This window comes from Hemicordylus capensis, chromosome 5 (genome assembly GCF_027244095.1).
Source record: "Hemicordylus capensis ecotype Gifberg chromosome 5, rHemCap1.1.pri, whole genome shotgun sequence".
Classification (NCBI taxonomy): Eukaryota; Metazoa; Chordata; class Lepidosauria; order Squamata; family Cordylidae; genus Hemicordylus; species Hemicordylus capensis.
In genome coordinates, this window is record NC_069661.1 from 228928220 (window position 1) to 228945540 (window position 17321).

At 42.7% G+C, this 17321-nt stretch overlaps 1 long non-coding RNA gene across 1 annotated transcript; it reads left to right on the forward strand.

Annotated features, from left to right (window-relative positions):
• The first annotated feature begins 1137 nt into the window (after nucleotides 1–1137).
• On the forward strand, nucleotides 1138–17048 carry LOC128328182 (uncharacterized). The gene is made up of 2 exons (XR_008309066.1): nucleotides 1138–1655; nucleotides 16760–17048. It is a non-coding gene; the product is annotated as an uncharacterized LOC128328182 (long non-coding RNA).
• The last annotated feature ends 273 nt before the right edge of the window (nucleotides 17049–17321 follow it).

The window sequence follows — 17321 nt, forward strand, 5'->3', positions numbered from 1 at the left end:
ACAGTTACCTGTGCTTCTAGTACTTAAGGGTTTTGTTCAGATTCCAGGTAACCAAGATATTTCTGTTTCAGGTTCAGTTCTGGTTCATGGGAAAACCCTCTCTGAACCGTTTCTGGGATCAGATTTAGCTGGATTTTTCTGATTTTGTGTGAATCACAGAAACACAAGATGTTAGAAGGGGCCTTGGAGGTCTTTTAATCCAGCCTCCTACTCCATGCAGCGAACTGTTACAGCATCCCTAACACATGGCCAAGCAGCCTATTTGAACAGAGAGAGAGAGAGTCCACCACTGCATGAGGCAGACTGTTCCACTGTCTAACAGCTCCTACAGTTAGGACATTCTTCCCAATGTCCACCCTAAATCTTCTCCCTTGTCATTTCAGCCCACTGGTTCTAGTCCTGCCCTCTGGAGCAGCAGAGACAAAATCTACTCCTTCTATGGGACATCCCTTCAGATATCTGAAGATGATGATCATATCTCTCCTCTTGGCCTTCTCTTCTCCAAGCTAAAAATACATAGCTCCTTTGACTGTTCCTCATAGGATGTGGTTTCCAGACTCCTCATCACCTTTCTTGCCCTCTTCCAAACCCCTTCCAGTGTATCAGTGTCCATAAAATGTGGACATGCCAACTGGACACAGTATTCCAAGTGAGGTCTGGATAGCACAGAACAGACTGGAACAATCATTCTTGTGTGCCTATGACAACATAGGGAAAAATCAGCCCGTGTGAATTAAGAAGTGCAGCTTTCCATGTGTGAATGAACCCTAGCTCCCAGCTGAGGACATTGTTCTCCATTATGTGGCGAGTTCTGATAATCACTGCTGTTATTTCTGTTTATTGTCCAACTATTTCCATCCAATTGGCTGCAGTCTGGGGTCAGGAGGAAAAGAGCCAGCAGTAATGCCAGTATGTATGGATCTTCATTTGCAAGAGTTGTGCTGTCCAACAGAGGAATCCAGTTAAGGGGCCCAGTTTGCTAACAAGGTTGGCACACAGAAATGGACATTCAGTACCTAGCACAGAGATAACTTCCTTTGGTTGGCATCTGATAAAGTCCTTTATCTTACTGTTCTAATTGATTATCTAGTACCTTCTGTTCTTGTCAAAGAGCTGGTTTCCTGTTAGAGTGCCAAGCAGGCCAGTGAGTTCCTGGTAGAAATTCCGAGTTCATTATAAACTCTAAAGCAGGGAAGCATCTCAGCATTCAGAAATCGGATTTTGTGGTCATAGAGCTGCAGCTGTGGAGGAGGCAGCACACTTTAGTAGCTCCTAAATTGGTGCTTCTTTATGGATTTAGGGGATTGTTTTCTTTACAGTTTTTAGGAGAATAGTTTTACTTTTACTTTATCCCTTCCTAGACTTCTAGATATTTTATTTTGTGGAACTGCAGTGTAGAAAAGTTGAGACAGTGATGAGCTTTGTTGCAGAGCAATGAGTCTGAGGAAACACCAACTCTCCTCTCCACAGAATGCTGATGGGGAAGACCGGTAAACAACTGAAAATAGACAATTATCTGCTGGATAAAGACCTCCAAGTGATTCTGCAAGGTGGCATTTCAACCTCTAACAGATTTTCTGTCCTGGAAAGTGGCTCTTCGTATCTGCCAGGAGATAATATAGAGGTGGAGATTTTTCCTCCCAATTCATGCTGTGGTGAGCAACAACAGTCTCGCCAGGGAATCTTGTCCCTATCGGATTCAGATAAGCTCTCTGGAAGTTCTCCATTGTTGGATATACTGTCTAGTGAAGCTTTTTTTAATGTCAGAGACCCTGAGAATATTATTGGAGAAATTTGATAATCTAGAAGCTAAGTTGAATGAACTGACAATCTTAGTGGATACTTGCCTTAGAGCTCCTCATAATAATGAGCCTTTGTTTAGCACCTAATCAGAGCTGCCCAAGTTGCTGTTTAGGTCTGCCAACTGAAACGTTTTCCTTAATACAGGTGAAACTCGGAAAATTAGAATATCGTGCAAAAGTCCATTAATTTCAGTAATGCAAATTAAAAGGTGAAACTGATATATGAGAAAGACGTATTACATGCAAAGCGAGATAAGTCAAGCCTTAATTTGTTATAATTGTGATGATCATGGCGTACAGCTCATGAAAACCCCAAACCCACAATCTCAGAAAATTAGAATATTACAAGGAACCAATAAGACAAGGATTGAAGAATAGAACAATATCGGACCTCTGAAAAGTATAAGCATGCATATGTATTCAGTACTTGGTTTGGGCCCCTTTTGCAGCAATTACTGCCTCAATGCGGCGTGGCATGGATGCTATCAGCCTGTGGCACTGATGAGGTATTATGGAAGACCAGGATGCTTCATTAGCGGCCTTCAGCAATTCTGCATTGTTTGGTCTCATGTCTCTCATCCTTCTCTCGGCAATGCCCCATAGATTCTCTATGGGGTCAGGTCAGGCGAGTTTGCTGGCCAATCAAGCACAGTACACTGTATACTTTTCAGAGGTCCGATATTGTTCTATTCTTCAATCCTTGTCTTCTTGGTTCCATGTAATGGTCCCACAAAGGTGTGAGGCAAGGGTGTCTTCTGGCTCCTTTTTAATTCAATATTTACATTGATTCGCTTATAAAACGTCTGCAGGCCATAGATAACCATGCTCCTACACTAGCAGGGAAGAAGTTACCAATTCATATGTACGCAGATGATGCAGTAATTTTATCACGGACGAGGATTGTCTCAAACAAGCCTTAAGATCTTTGACTCATCACTGTCATGAGGAGCGTCAAATTATCAATTATGATAAAACTAAAATAATGTGCTTTAAAAACAAAATTAAAAGTTCATCCTGGCAGATTGATGGTCATAAAATCGATCAGATGAGATGTTTTAAGTATTTGGGTGTTGTTTATTGGTATAATGGGATACAGCTTGCTCATATCCAATCATATCCAATTCTTAATCACTATGTAAGAAGGAGTCTAATGAGAGTGTGGGTAAAATATAAAAAATGGTTGGAATTTAAAACTCCATTATGGCTATCCCCAATTGAAGCTTTAGCACGTAAAGAGGAAAATATGCAACCTGAATGGGGTACCTACAGGGATTTGTTATGTTTCCAAGAACAGGGCTGTAAGTTAAAAAACCTAATTGAAGTACAAAATTTGGTTAGTAACTGGTTTCAGTACCATCAGTTAAATGAAATCTATAAGAAGGATCTTAAAGTTGGATTTGAAGATCAAATGTCGAGATTTGAGAAGGAGCTGTGTGAAAATGATGAAAAAATAGTTTCTAAGATGTATAAGCTGCTGCTTCTGGAGGAGACAAGAGATGAAGTGGTTAAAATGACTATGATAAAATGGGCTCAAGATGTGGGTCATAATATAGATATGGCAGCTTGGGAAAAATTATGGAAAATGGATTTAAAGTTTCCTGCATGTTATACTTTAAAAGAAAATTATTATAAGATGATGTACAGGTGGTATTTGACACCCAAAAAATTACCATTAATGTATAAAAATGTTCCAAACAAATGTTGGAAATGTGGACACTGTGAAGGAACTTTTTTCATACGTGGTGGTCTTGCGGGAAGGCAAAGGCCTTTTGGGATATGATATATAATTAGTTGAAGAAAATTTTTTAAATGACATTTCCTAAGAAACCAGAATCCTTCCTGCTGGGAATAATGCAAGGAGAGTTTTCCAGAAGAAACTTAACTTTTTTTATGTATGCAACCACGGCGGCCAGAATAGTATATGCGCAGAAATGGAAGGACAATGAAATGCCCTCAAAAGAAAATAGGCTGATAAAAATTTTGGAATATGCTGAGATGGCAAAACTTACAGTACTGATAAGGGATGGAAACTTGGAATGTTTTAAAGAAGATTGGAAACCATTCTTACTATACTTAAAGAACTACTTTTCTAATATCGATTTTTCAGCAGGGTTTGAAATTTAGTAATAATAGCAGGTCGGGTAGAGTAAAATCGAGTTTGTAATGTGTAGGATATATGCTTTGATTTATTATAGCAATGGTTGATTTGTATAGTTAATGAATCGCACAGATTGGTGAGCGGGAAGTCAATATTTACTTAATTAGAAGATATTCTAAAAACCAATAAAAATTTTTAAACCGCAATCAGTAGCAGACTCTGCTCAAAGGAGTTCTGCTGCTATCCTTAGATTCTTTAGAACCAAAGGGGATGGCTTTATTCCAGTGGCCATCAAGTTGTTTACAGCTAAATCCTTATCACAACTTACCTATGGAGCCCAGTTAGGCCTTTGTAATAATTTTACTTATTTAGAAAGAACACAATTGGGTTTTCTTAGAGCTTTGTTTAGTACTCCCAAATGTACTTCTAATTCAGTACTGTGTCAAGAGGCCGGGCTACCCAAGGTGGAAACTAGGGTTTGGAGAATTACTATTAACTACTGGCTGAAGATTCATTTGCAGCCATTAGGTTTAATACCTTTCTTTCTTGCTATCTCCCCCCGTCCCTCTTGGTCTGAAAGGATAGTCAACAAACTGGTGTCAATAGGGTTAGACCCTGAATATTTGTTGGAGCTGGGCCTCCAGGTTGCAAAGGCTCTGGTTTACCAACGTCTTCTGGAGCTACAGAATGAAACTGCCCTTCTCCCAAAACTGTATAGACCTTTAAAATAATGTCTAGGATTTTCTACTGCTCCATATTTATCTAGTATCGCCTTCTCCAAGTATCGTTGGGGTTTTTTTTCTAGAGCCCATTTTAATGCACTGCCATCTGCATTCCTTTATGGCAGATTCCATCATTGGCCAATAGAAGTACAAATTTGCCCTTGTAGCTCTAATGAAACTGAGACAGTTGCTCATATCTTGCTTCATTGTGAATTGTATGAAGAGGTTAGGAAACACTTAATTGTATCCTTATTATCACGGCATTTTGGTTGCTGTCGAAGCAGTATTCCTAATGATCTGTTAGTGAATTTTCTTCTTGAAGATAAGGATGCTAATATTTCTTACCCAGTGGCAAAGTTTTGCTACACTGCTAGCAGAATCCGGAGTATATTGATGTAGGGTGAGTCTTGTGGGATTATTTGAATGTACCTTGTGATTTGTTCTTGCTATGTATTTATTTGTCTTGCTTGTCAATGGACTGAATAAAGATGATTGATTGGGATTTTGTTTCATCATGAGTTCCAGCAGCATGACTAATCCCACCCCACCTTACATCAGTCTTCATGTTTCATTAGGACTCTTCCATGGGAATCCTTTTTCAACAGTGCTCTTCACAGTGCTAGGGGGTTGACCTTAATCTCTGGCCTTATTCACATAGCCACTTTCCCCCAAATTCATGTCCCTTAACTTATTTCAACTTCAGCTTTGGTTATGCCACCAAAAGAGAAATCTGAAATTGTAGGGAATTAACATCAATCATGAATCATCAGGAGCCCATGAATTTATTTTTTCATGTATCCTGCTCTTCCTCCATGGAGCCCAGAGGATCATGGTTATGTTTATCCCACAGCATGCTTTCTCCACAACCCTGTGAAGCAGTTTAGGCTGGGAGATGTGACTGGCCCAGAATCACCCAGTGAGTTTCATGCTGAACAGGGATTTGACCTAGGGTTTCCCCAGTCCAACCACTACACCATTCTGGTGTAGTGCTATCTGCTAAGTTTAACTATTGGATCCAGACTCCACACAGGTTTTGATTAGGAATCTGCAGAATATTTCAAATGTGAAACGTTTCAACTCGAAATGGGCCATTTTGAATGTTTCAAGCTCGTAACAGAACACTCTAAAAACCAGACCTGTTTCAAGCTCGGAGCACAACACCCTGTTTCAATCAAAATGTTTTGACTTTTCAAGCACCATTTTTGAGAGCTGATTTCCCCTTGCTGATTGGTTTTCTAGCACCTTCTTCTTATTGGTTTACAATCTCCTTGCTTCTTGGTTGGCTTGTTGATATCATAAAAATCAAGTCATGGGCAACTGTGCCCCCAATAGCTGTGGGGGGAGAGGGAGTGGGAATACCTTTGAAGGGAATTTCAAATTCAAAATGTATTCAAAGTGACTGGGAGGCAGAGAAAGCCCTTATACTGTATATCCTCTTGAAGAAGAGGATATATCAGGAGAGGAGAAGAGGTAGGTAGGTTTGATTTTGCATTTCTCTTTTCTCAGCACTGAGTATAATATGCTGTGCTATTGCTGCTATAAATTTCTGGTTTTGCTGGGTCTCAGATGACAAAGGCAGAACTTGGCTGCCTTCCTTGAGTTGTGGTTTGTTTTGTTTGTGAGATAGTGTTGTGGTGAGAAATTGACAGTGGCAGCTCTCTCTCTCTGTAATATTTCTTGCTGATTGCTGTGATGAACCCCCTGAATGGCCTTAAGACTAGCTTGTGCTTCTCTCACTGCTCTGGTCTGGTCTGGTCTGCAATCATCATTGCAAGATGTTCTCAGTCAAAATGTGGTTGAAGTTGTTCTAGTTGAGCTTATGGCTCTGCTTCCTGCTAAGTAAGGATGCTGCTGTGGCAGCTGTTGCAATGCTAGGAAGTAATGAGAGGAGTCATAATTGTGGGTGAGAGAGCAACTTGTGCCAGTGATGTTACTGCAGCACAGGCACTGTGGCTGGCAGTGGATTCTGGGCCAATGATGCTTTTTTGGCCATTTTTGGATTGTGTTTAAAATATGTGTTCTGTGTTGGGAGGGACAAATGCCCTTTTACTGTGTGTTTCTGCAGTGTTTTTCAAGGCAGGGATGTAAAATGTATTACAAATTGCAATGCAAAACTTGTGTGCATGCTCTTTGTGAGTGCAGCTTGTTCTGGCCATAGGGAGCAATGGGGCAACTTGAAACAATCAACTGATCCCCCTGGATAAGTCCTAGTGACACCAAAATAGGTTGGGTAGTAGAGCATAAGGGGTCTACACAAAAGAAAAGAAAAAAGTGGTCAAGTGGGTAATTGTAAACAAAATTTTAACCTTTTCCCCCAACCCCCATAGGATCTTGTGTCATCACGCAAATGGCCTCCATGCGTATGCAGGGGTCACACAAATGCCTCCATATATGTGCAGAGGCCAGAACTGGACTGCATTGGAGCCCTGGACCTGGTCTAGAGTCTGGAGGAGCTGTGCTGCTGCCACCACTGAGGTGCCCTCTCGCTGCCCCCATTAGGAGTTTTTAAAAGGCAGGCTGGGATAACTCCATTGCTTGTTAAGGGGAATCTTCACCAGATTCCCCTTAACAAGCATGCCCCCTTGAGCCGAATCCAAACTGGATCTAAACTGGCTCAGCCCGGTTTGTCCTCAGACTGAACCGGGGGCCAGTTTGACTCAAACTGACTCACAGTCCAGTGGTCCGGTTCAAATTCAGCTCCAATTTGAACCGAACCACCAAAATCAGTTCCATTCACACCCTGAGTTTCAAGTTAGAAACAGAATGCAAAATAGTTACATGCACATCCCCAGTGCTGGTAACTAACAGGTGTCTTTTACAGGGTTATATACAGCTTCCTGGCAGGGGGCCTAACACAGGCCTGCTTCAAGGTTTTTGCTAATTATGGGAAGAGAGAGAAGTGGAAGTTTGGTGGCTGGGTTCTACTTAAGGGGAAAGTCAGTCCACTGACAGTATTCAGTTCACTGATTGAATATAGCATCATCCTTACACCACTTTAACGTTGACATAGCTAGCTATGCATACCACACAATGCCACTGGGGTGCCCCTTCCATGAGGCAGAGCGAGACAGTCACCTCAGGCATGGGCATGAGGAAGGACACAGGGGGCATTAGGCACTGGCTTCTTGCCACCACAGATGCTACCTGATGGACTTCCCTGCCATCTGCTGCCACACCCATTCCTCACTCCAACATTCATTTTCCTTGCATCTCCTCCCGCCCCCCACGCAACATAGGCTAGGAATGCCCTGGCTTGTTGGCATAGTCTGAGAGTGCTTACATGCTGCTGCCTTGGCAGCATGGCCTAAAAATGCTGAGCACCCACCGGCAGATGCCAGGCCCGGGGCGGGGTGTGTGTGTGGTCATTATTGTTCAAAATTTCTTGGGCCACTCCTGAATGTGACATTAAAGTTGTGTAATATTCAGATTTCAGGGGTAGCATTCAATGATCCAGAGTTATGTAAGAGTGAATACATTGTAGAGAGTGGGTTAATTTTAAGTAGACAGCTATTTGTCCCTTCAAAATAAGGAACCCAGTAAATTAATATGTGTGCATTTGCTTTCTTTTTGTAGAAAAACTGAAGGCTAGTAAAACTATGGATCTACATTTTAGTATTAAATGGCAATGGCATATCTGATACAACTACATTCTGAACACTGAAAATTGATGTTTTGGGTGAAGTGCAACCTGTACCCCACAAGAAAAGAGGAAGAGTTATATGAAAACAAATATGATGAATATTTATATACCACTTCTCAACAACAGTTACATAGATATCAATCAATCAATCAATCAATCAATCAATCAAATGGCTCCCTGTCCCCAAAGGGCTCACAATCTAAAAAAGAAACATCAGATAGACATCAGCAACAGCTACTGGAGGGATGCTGTGCTGGACATGGACAGGGCCAGTTGCTCTCCCCCTGTTCAATAAAGAGAGCCACCACTTTAATAAGGTGCCTCTTTGCTCAGTTAGCAGAGGATTAGAGTTAGGCAGCTTCTCTCAGTTTTCCATATGACAGCTGGTTTGTGGAAAAAATTATCTGAATATAACTTCCACCATGTATTGTATTGTATTGTATTGTATTGTATTGTATTGTATTGTATTGTATTGTATTGTATTGTGTGTAGCAGACTTTAGCAGTTCTTTATCTATATTTCTGCAGAAATGTCTTCTTAGGGTTACTTACCAATAGGTTTTTCTGCTTTCTGCTAATGTAAATAGCCACTAGTTGTCACTGTTGCTCCATCAGTAACACAGTAAGAGAGCTGCTTTTGGACAAATCAGAAGCAGCCCCCTAAAGCCTTCACAACCAATCAGCTAAACACAGTGGTTAATGTGTGGATGCCACTTGAAAGTGCAACCATGCACCTGTTTTTCTGCTCTCTTAGTTGTGTTCATGGTTGTTTTCATTTTGTTATGATGCTCTGCTTATTTCTTTGTTAAACTCGGTTTTTCACTCTTGTAGCCTGTCCTGAATGCTCTTGAAGCAGAAAGGTGGGACATAAATGTTCTGCTTCTGTAAAAGAACATGAAAAGAAATAAGTCCTGACCACTGTGAGCAGTATCCAGACTACATTACTTAATAGGTCTACTCAGGAGTTACCCAATAGGAATCTCTGGCAAACCCACAAGCAGGAAATGAAGATATGCCCCCCCCCCTTCTACTGCTCCCTGCTCCTGCTATTCAAAGGCATCCTATCCCTGGAGCTGAAGATAGCCTATAGCCATCCAGACTAGTAGCCATTAATAGTCCTCCATGAATTTGTCTAAGTTTCTTTTAAAGCCATTTAAGTTGGTGGCCATCCCCCACATCCTGTGGCCGAGAATGCCCTAGATTATTATTCAAGTTAAGGAAAAGGTCCTTAACTGTGTCCCCTGTAACAGGAATCCCCAGAAGGAATCCCCTGGAAAAAAGAACAAAGAGGCACCTTTTAAAGTGGTGGTTTTCTTTATTTAGCAAGGGGAGAGCAACTGGCCTTATCCATCCCCAGCACAGCATCCCTCCAGTGGCTGTTGCTGGTGTCTATCTGGTGTTTCTTTTTTAGATCATGAGCCTTTTTTGGGGAAAGGGAGCCATTTTATTGATTGATTGATATCAATGTAAATTTAAACTGCTTTGGGAACTTTTGTTGGAAAATGGTATATAAATATTTATTGTATCCATAGTCATCGTAATAATCACTTAAGTAAATGCAATTAACATATTAAGAGGCAATGGTAAACCCCTCCTGTAGTCTACTAAAGAAAACCACAGAGCTCTGTGGGCACCAGGAGTCGAAATCGATAGGGGTGTGCATGGAACCGGCTGGCCCGGTTCAGTTTGAGGCCAGACCAGCCTCAAACTGAACCGGGCCATTTTGATCCGGCCCCACATCGAACCCCACCCGGTCCATGAATTTTCTTTATTTTAAAAAAAATTTAAGTATATTTAAAATACCTTTAGCCCCTTTGGAGGGCTTGCTGAGGCTACCGGGTTGGTGGGTGGGGGGTCCGTGTGGGTTCCCTCTCCCCCCGCTGGCCATCCTTATCACCGCCGCGGCCCGCCACGGCCGGGTAATTGACCATTGGGGTAATTGGGGCCGAAAATGGTCAATTACCCAGCTGCAGTGGGCCGCGGCAGTGTCCTGGACAGCAGGGTGAGAGGGAAACTGCACGGACACACACACACACCCCACGGCCTCAGCAAGCTCCCCAAAGGGGCGAAAGGTATTTTAAATATACATTTAAAAAAAGAAAGAAAATTTGCGGACTGGCCCCAGCGGTCCGGTTCCGGTCCAACAGAACCAGGGGGTGGTTCAGTTTGACCCCGAACCCCCGGACAGGACCGCCGAACTGGTCCACACATCCCTAGAAATCGACTTGACGGCACACTTTACCATTACCTTTACACACAATGAAAAAGGAAAGGGCACAGATTTGTAGTCACCTATTTCGGGCAGCAGTGATATAGGAAGGCGCTGGAGGTGGATGCTCACTTCACTGACAATGGCAAAGACATCCTCTCATACTGCATGGGAGGAAGGCAATGGTAAACCACTCCTGTATTCTACCAAGAAAACCAAATGGCTCTATGGTCTCCAGGAGTCAACACTGACTCGATGGCACAATCTTTTCTTTTCACACAATGATCCTGATGTCAGTTAAATGCAAAGTGGAGATTCCGGCAGTGCATCCACTTCTGTGAAGCATGCTGTGGCGTATTCGGAGATCTCACATTGGTGCTGTGAAAAACTGACATTTAAGCTGAGGTCCTTAACAGTGTGCCTGAACAGGAATTCTCAGATGTTGTTGACTACAACTCTCAGCATCCATGAGGCCTTTGGCTGGGGATTGTGGAAGTTGTAGTCAACAACATCTGAGAATCCCAGTTACAGAGAACACTGTTTCTTAATCTTAGATGTGAACTTGGTTTTTTTGCAGCACCAATCTGAGATCGCCAAAAGGGCCTGAGTTCATATGACATGCTCCACAGGCTTTAATTGACATCACAATCATTGTGTGAACCAGCTCATAAAATCACCTACATTTTTTTTTTAATGAAGTAAAAGATTAAGCATTATAGCCTCATCAAATGCGGCTCTATCTTATAGAACATGACTGGTCTGTATTTCGGAGGCTATTTTTAAATATAATTTGGCCAGGCCCTCAAGGACTCTTCAGATGTGACTAAACGGGTTTAGTAACACAATCCCTTCATTAAAGGTAAAGTGTGCCATCAAGTCAATTTCGACTCCTGGCGCCTACAGAGCCCTGTGGTTGTCTATGGTAGAATATAGGAGGGGTTTATCATTGCCTCCTCCTGCACAGTATGAGATGATGCCTTTCAGCATCTTTATATCGCTGCAGCCCGATATAGTACCAGCGGGGATTCCAACTGGCAACCTTCTGCTTGTTAGTCAAGCATTTCCCCACTGCAGCTACTTAAGGCGACTAATCCCTTCATTAGAGCCAGCTAAAAGTTGTAAAGAGGGCATCAAGTAGAAGTGTGTATTTAAATCTGATAAGACTCTTGATGGTTTCCCACCTCTGGCCAAGTTCATGGCTATTAATGCCCCATTCTGAAGGATTCCTCTGGCTTCTTGGGCAACTAGCCCATGATCTGCCAAAGAAATTTGCTGGCCAGCTAGCATTCATGACTGCACACTAGTAGTTACCATATAATAAATAATGACCTTGGGTGCTATATCTAAATGGAAAGCTGCATAGTGAAGAATAAAACTGAATACAGTCAGGCATCACAGTGGAAAAGAATGCACAAGGTCTCTTCCCTCTTTCATTTGCTTGTGCAAGCAAACTTTCATAGATGTCTTTCTAGCTCTGTTTCCGCCCAGGGGATATCATCGGGCTAAAGTCCTTGTCCTTCACCCTACTCTATTTATTTGTTTATATCTATGTAATTAAAAAAAACAAACAAACCCTTTTTTTTTGCCCAAGATATAGATGACAAGAGTGATGTTTTCACCTGTATGAGGGAAAGAAACAGTTCACTGAACTTGTCCTTTAGAAACCTTTGATCACAAACTTGGTTACGCTTACACCAATAACAGGAGTAGGCACAATCTCAGTGTTGGTAAGAAGAACTGCTCCTCCCAATTTGGCATCAAAGAGCAGTTCAAAGAGCCAGCAGGGTTATGACTGTCTGCCTGCCTCCTTCCGTGTTGCTGATAATTTTTTTTTAAATGACTGGGCATTTTGCTTCTGTTTCATACAGGATGAATAAATATCCTCTTAGGTTTTTGGACATGCCTGTTGTTTCAAATGGCATGAAGGTGGGAAGGCAGTATGTTTTTCACACCGGGCTTTTAGTTTATATCTCCTCTAGAATGGAGGTGTGCGTTCACATATCAGCCAAATTTACCCCGAAGTCTAGGATTGCCAACTGTCCCGCACTGTGTGGGATGTCCCGACTTTCACACGCCCAGAGGAGGCAACTGCACATCTGGGCACGCAATCTCTGTACCCAGAATGGATGGAGAAATCATCTTTGGGGGAGATAAGCTTTTCAAGGCTTCCTCTCCACACACCCCGAGCCCTTTCTCACTGATCGTGAGAAAGGGCTTGTAGTCTCCCATCCAAATCCAAACCAAGATGGACCCTGCTTAGAAAAGGGGACAATTCATGTTCACTACCACAGAACCAGCCCTTTTATCTTATTTATATTTGCAGCCTAGGCAAAATTGTGGAAAAGGGCCAGGTGTGCATGTATTGTCACTGTTAGCTGAAGGAGCACATTCTATGTATATCTGCTCAAGACTGATTTGTTTTTGCCACTCTGCCCCAGAGCATACCTAAATGTTCCCAGGACTCCCAGCCTAAGCCTTGAATTCTCAAATTTAGATCCCCAGACATTGTTGAACTACAACTCCTATCATCCCCTGCCACAATGGCCTAAGGGATTATATGGGTTATAGTCCAACAATAGCTGGGAATTGTAGGAGAAAGGGGCTTGCATATTTCTAATCACATAAGGGGCTTTTATACTTTTAATCTTCTGTCTATGTCCAGATACTGTTTCAAAGACTACTTGGACTGGTGAGATCTCTGTTAAAACTTTTGATGTTTAAAGTAGGGTTTTTTTAAAAAAAAAAATAATAATAATAATAAAAAGAATTCTTTAACTTTTGTTCTTGGAGTGTGTGCTTCATTTTCTAGGCAATGGGCAAACAGCTGAACAAGACCCCATGACTAAAAATATGATATTGGAGAATACTGGTAATCAATAATTCTAACAGGATCCAAATCTTATAACCCCACCCCTAAACGTTTGGTCACTATTTTTTTTTCTGGGAGAATAAACTCTCAATGTCAGTTCAATGTCAGTTTCTATAGAAAATGGGTGGGAAACCATGACTGATGTCCATGGGGAAATCTGGACAGTCTTTTTTGTTGTTGTTATACTTATTATATATTTTGACAAGTTTGTTTGTGGGTTTGTTTGTGTGAAATAAAGTTATACTTCCTGATTACCTACGGATACCAAATTTTGATACACAATCAAAATGTTGATACACAATTTACAGATACACAATCCTTCCACTTAAATTAGATGAATGAACTACTTTTTACACCAGAATATGCTGGGGAAAAGGTTTAATTTTTTTTTTTAAAAAAAATAGTGGCAATCTACACAAAATGACTTTGCCTGTTTAACAATGGGCCTCAACTCCTAGGTAAAAATTCCCTTGAATACTAAAACTGATGACCTCATACTGATTGATTTGGAGGCAAAATGGAGCTACTGATTTAGCTCTATTTCCAAGGGGAAAGCTGCTACAGTACTTGTTCAGGTGGAACCCCTAGATATGCAGAAGTACAAGACTTTTAAAATAAGGCCCACCACATGGAGGCAATTTGGCAAAATCCCCAGAAATCAGAAAGAAGAGGACCTTCAGGAAAAAGTGAAGGTAAATAATTAAAAATGTGTGTACTTTAACCCAGGACCAGTGTTCCCTCTAACAGGGATTCCCAGATGTTGTTGACTACAACTCCCAGAATCCCCAGCTGCAATGACTTTTGCTTGGGGATTCTGGGAGTTGTAGTCAACAACATCTGAGAATCTCTGTAAGAGGGAACACTGCCCAGGGCATCTCAAACATGGATCCCCAGCCAGATGTTGTTGGGCTACAACTCTCATCATCCCCAGCCACAATGGCCAAAGAAGTTGTAGTCCAAGAACATTTGGATCCCATGATACTAGCTGGGTGACTCTGGGCCAGTCACTTCTCTCTCAGCCTAACCTACTTCACAGGGTTGTTGTGAGGAGAAACTCAAGTATGTAGTACACCGCTCTGGGTTCATTGGAGGAAGAGCGGAATATAAATGTTTAAAAAAACCAAAACTTTGAGAACATCTGCTTTAACCAATTAGAATGAGATAGAAATTGTACATCTAACAAAGGTTATGAAAAATATATGAACAAAGCAAGTGTGTCTATCAAACAAAAATAAAATGGAGGAGGGAAAAAGAATGTGAATATGTGAGAGTGTTAATGGAGATGGCTCCTGGAGCACAAAATATGACTTTATATGCTGAAAAGCACTTCAGAGTACAGAACACAACATTACTGCTGAGAGAGTCCATATGATACAACTGTATACATACGCTCAGTCAAACAATTGAAGACTGAGAAATCTGGAAAGTGTTATACATAATGGGCTGTCAAATGGAAGGGAAACTGTTACCGCAGATATAATTCAAAGTGCTCTGCAAAGTGTTGTCGTGGGGCCCCCACTTGTGTGTCTATTGTTAATTGTCTTTTGGGAACATCTTGCACATCCTTCATGGTCATGCTTTGGACATGAAATGTCAGTCTCTGTTACTCCTTATCTGATAGCTGTTCTAGGGTGGGCAGCCTCCCAGTTTCTGGGAACAGAGAATAGTCCAGGGCGGGGGGATGCTATTATTTACAACTCCATTTCTGTTAGATTAAATGGTTAATTTGGAAACGGGCAGTTTATCATGGAATGCTCCTTTGAGTTCTGGGGACTCAAACTTTTTTTTGGCCCTCAAATGTCCCCTGCCCCAGCCTTCAGCACCATGTCCCACCCAGACTGGAAGACTGGAGGGCTAGTTGAGAGGCTGGGGACTCTTTTCCCATCTAAATCTCACTGACCTGAGCTGGAAGATTGGCTGAGCCGGCCCTGCTTCCTCCCTTCCAGAGACATAAGTTTGGGTGGGGAATAAATACATAAATAAATAAACAAATAATACCTCACTGAGGGAGGGCAGGCTGCCACCACACTTGAAGGAGGCAATAATTAGACCTTTTCTTAAGAAACCTGATGGATAATTATAGGCCAGTCTCCAACCTCCCATGGTTGGGTAAGATGATTGAGAGTGTTATGTCTGACCAGCTACAAGCAGGCTTGGAGGAAACTGATTATCTAGACCCATTTCAAACTGGCTTTATGGAGTGCTATGCGGTTGAGACGGCCTTGGTCAGCCTGATAAATGACCTTCACCAGGGAATTGACAAAGGGAGTCTGACTCTGCTGGTTCTTTTGGATCTCTCAGCCGTTTTTGATACCGACCAGGCTTTTACAGTCGTTCAGCAACTATGTCTCAGGTAGGGGTGTGCATTTCGGGTTTTCGGTGATTCGGCTCGGGACCCGAGCCGAATCACCTTTGTTCTGTTCTGTGTCCGAATTTTGCTGACCCGAATCACCCCCGATTCGTTTCGGATTCGGATTTAATCCAAATCCGAATCGATTCGGATCAGCAAAAAGGACCCTGGAGCCAAAAGAGTGGGGTGGGGTGGTAGTGTCTAATGGGTGTAGGCTACCACCCAAATTTCAGGGGGATGGGACAAAGGGCTGTTTTTTTGTGATTTTTTGAAGTTTTTGTGTCTTTGGGGCAGATTGGGGGCAGAAAGTGTATCTGCCCCAAAAGAGTGGGGTGGGGTGGTAGTGCCTAATGGGTGTAGGCTGCCACCCAAATTTCAGGGGGGTGGGACAGAGGGCTGATTTTTTGTGAATTTCTGAAGTTTTTGTGTCTTTGGGGCAGATGGGGGGGCAGAAAGTGGATCTGCCCCCAAAAGAGTGGGGTGGGGTGGTAGTGCCTAATGGGTGTAGGCTGCCACCCCAATTTCAGGGGGGTGGGACAGAGGGCTGATTTTTTTGTGAATTTCTGAGGATTTTCTTGGGTGCAGCAGAGTGATTGATTTATTCATTCATGCAACATATAGTACTCTCAACTCTAACTGACCCTAACACTCTCACTTTTCTCTCACTCTCTCCTTAATTACTATGACGAGTATGGGAATGAATCAATCTAGCACTCTGCTCTGCTGCACCCAAGAAAACCCTCAGAAATTCACAAAAAATCAGCCCTCTGTCCCACCCCCCTGAAATTGGGGTGGCAGCCCACACCCATTAGGCACTACCACCCCACCCCACTCTTTTGGGGCAGATACACTTTCTGCCCCCCCATCTGCCCCAAAGACACAAAAACTTCAGAAATTCAGAAAAAAATCAGCCCTCTGTCCCTCCCACCCCCCTGAAATTGGGGTGGCAGCCTACACCCATTAGGCACTACCACCCCACCCCACTCTGCTGCCCCATATCCCACTCCAAGTCCAGCAACAGTGCCCTGCCCTGAACCTCATCTCATCCAAACTTTTTTCGCCCACTGCAGTAAACAGACAGGCACAGCCAGGAGGGAACACGCATAGCATGTGGAGGACGCACGCAAGACAACAACACTCCGCAAGTGGAGCAGCAAGGCTTTGCATGTTGTTGTTGCCCTCTCCTCGCCCACACAGCTTTGAAGAGTAAAGGATGATGATGGCAGATAAGAAGAGAATGGCAGCACGCACGTGTCTCTGGACATTTCTTTTCCTGTCTGACTCTGTGGCATGAGATCGCCGCATCTATGTATGGGCAAGCACAATCTTCAAATAAAATGCTGTCAATCAACTCACAAACATGACCCGATCTTCATTTGGAAACATAATGCAATGATGCATCTCCCCACACACATGCACAGGCACAGTGAATTGCACCTGTCCTGTCCTTTACCGGGCCCCACACGGACACACCACTCCACACCACATCACACAACAACACCACACACCACGAAGAGGTCTCTGCAACAAAGCAAGCTAGAATTTTTGCAGGCTTTTTCGGATTGCATCCCAATGCATGCCGCAGATACTGGGCAGAAAGACTGTGTGCAATCACATGATACGACATTACCA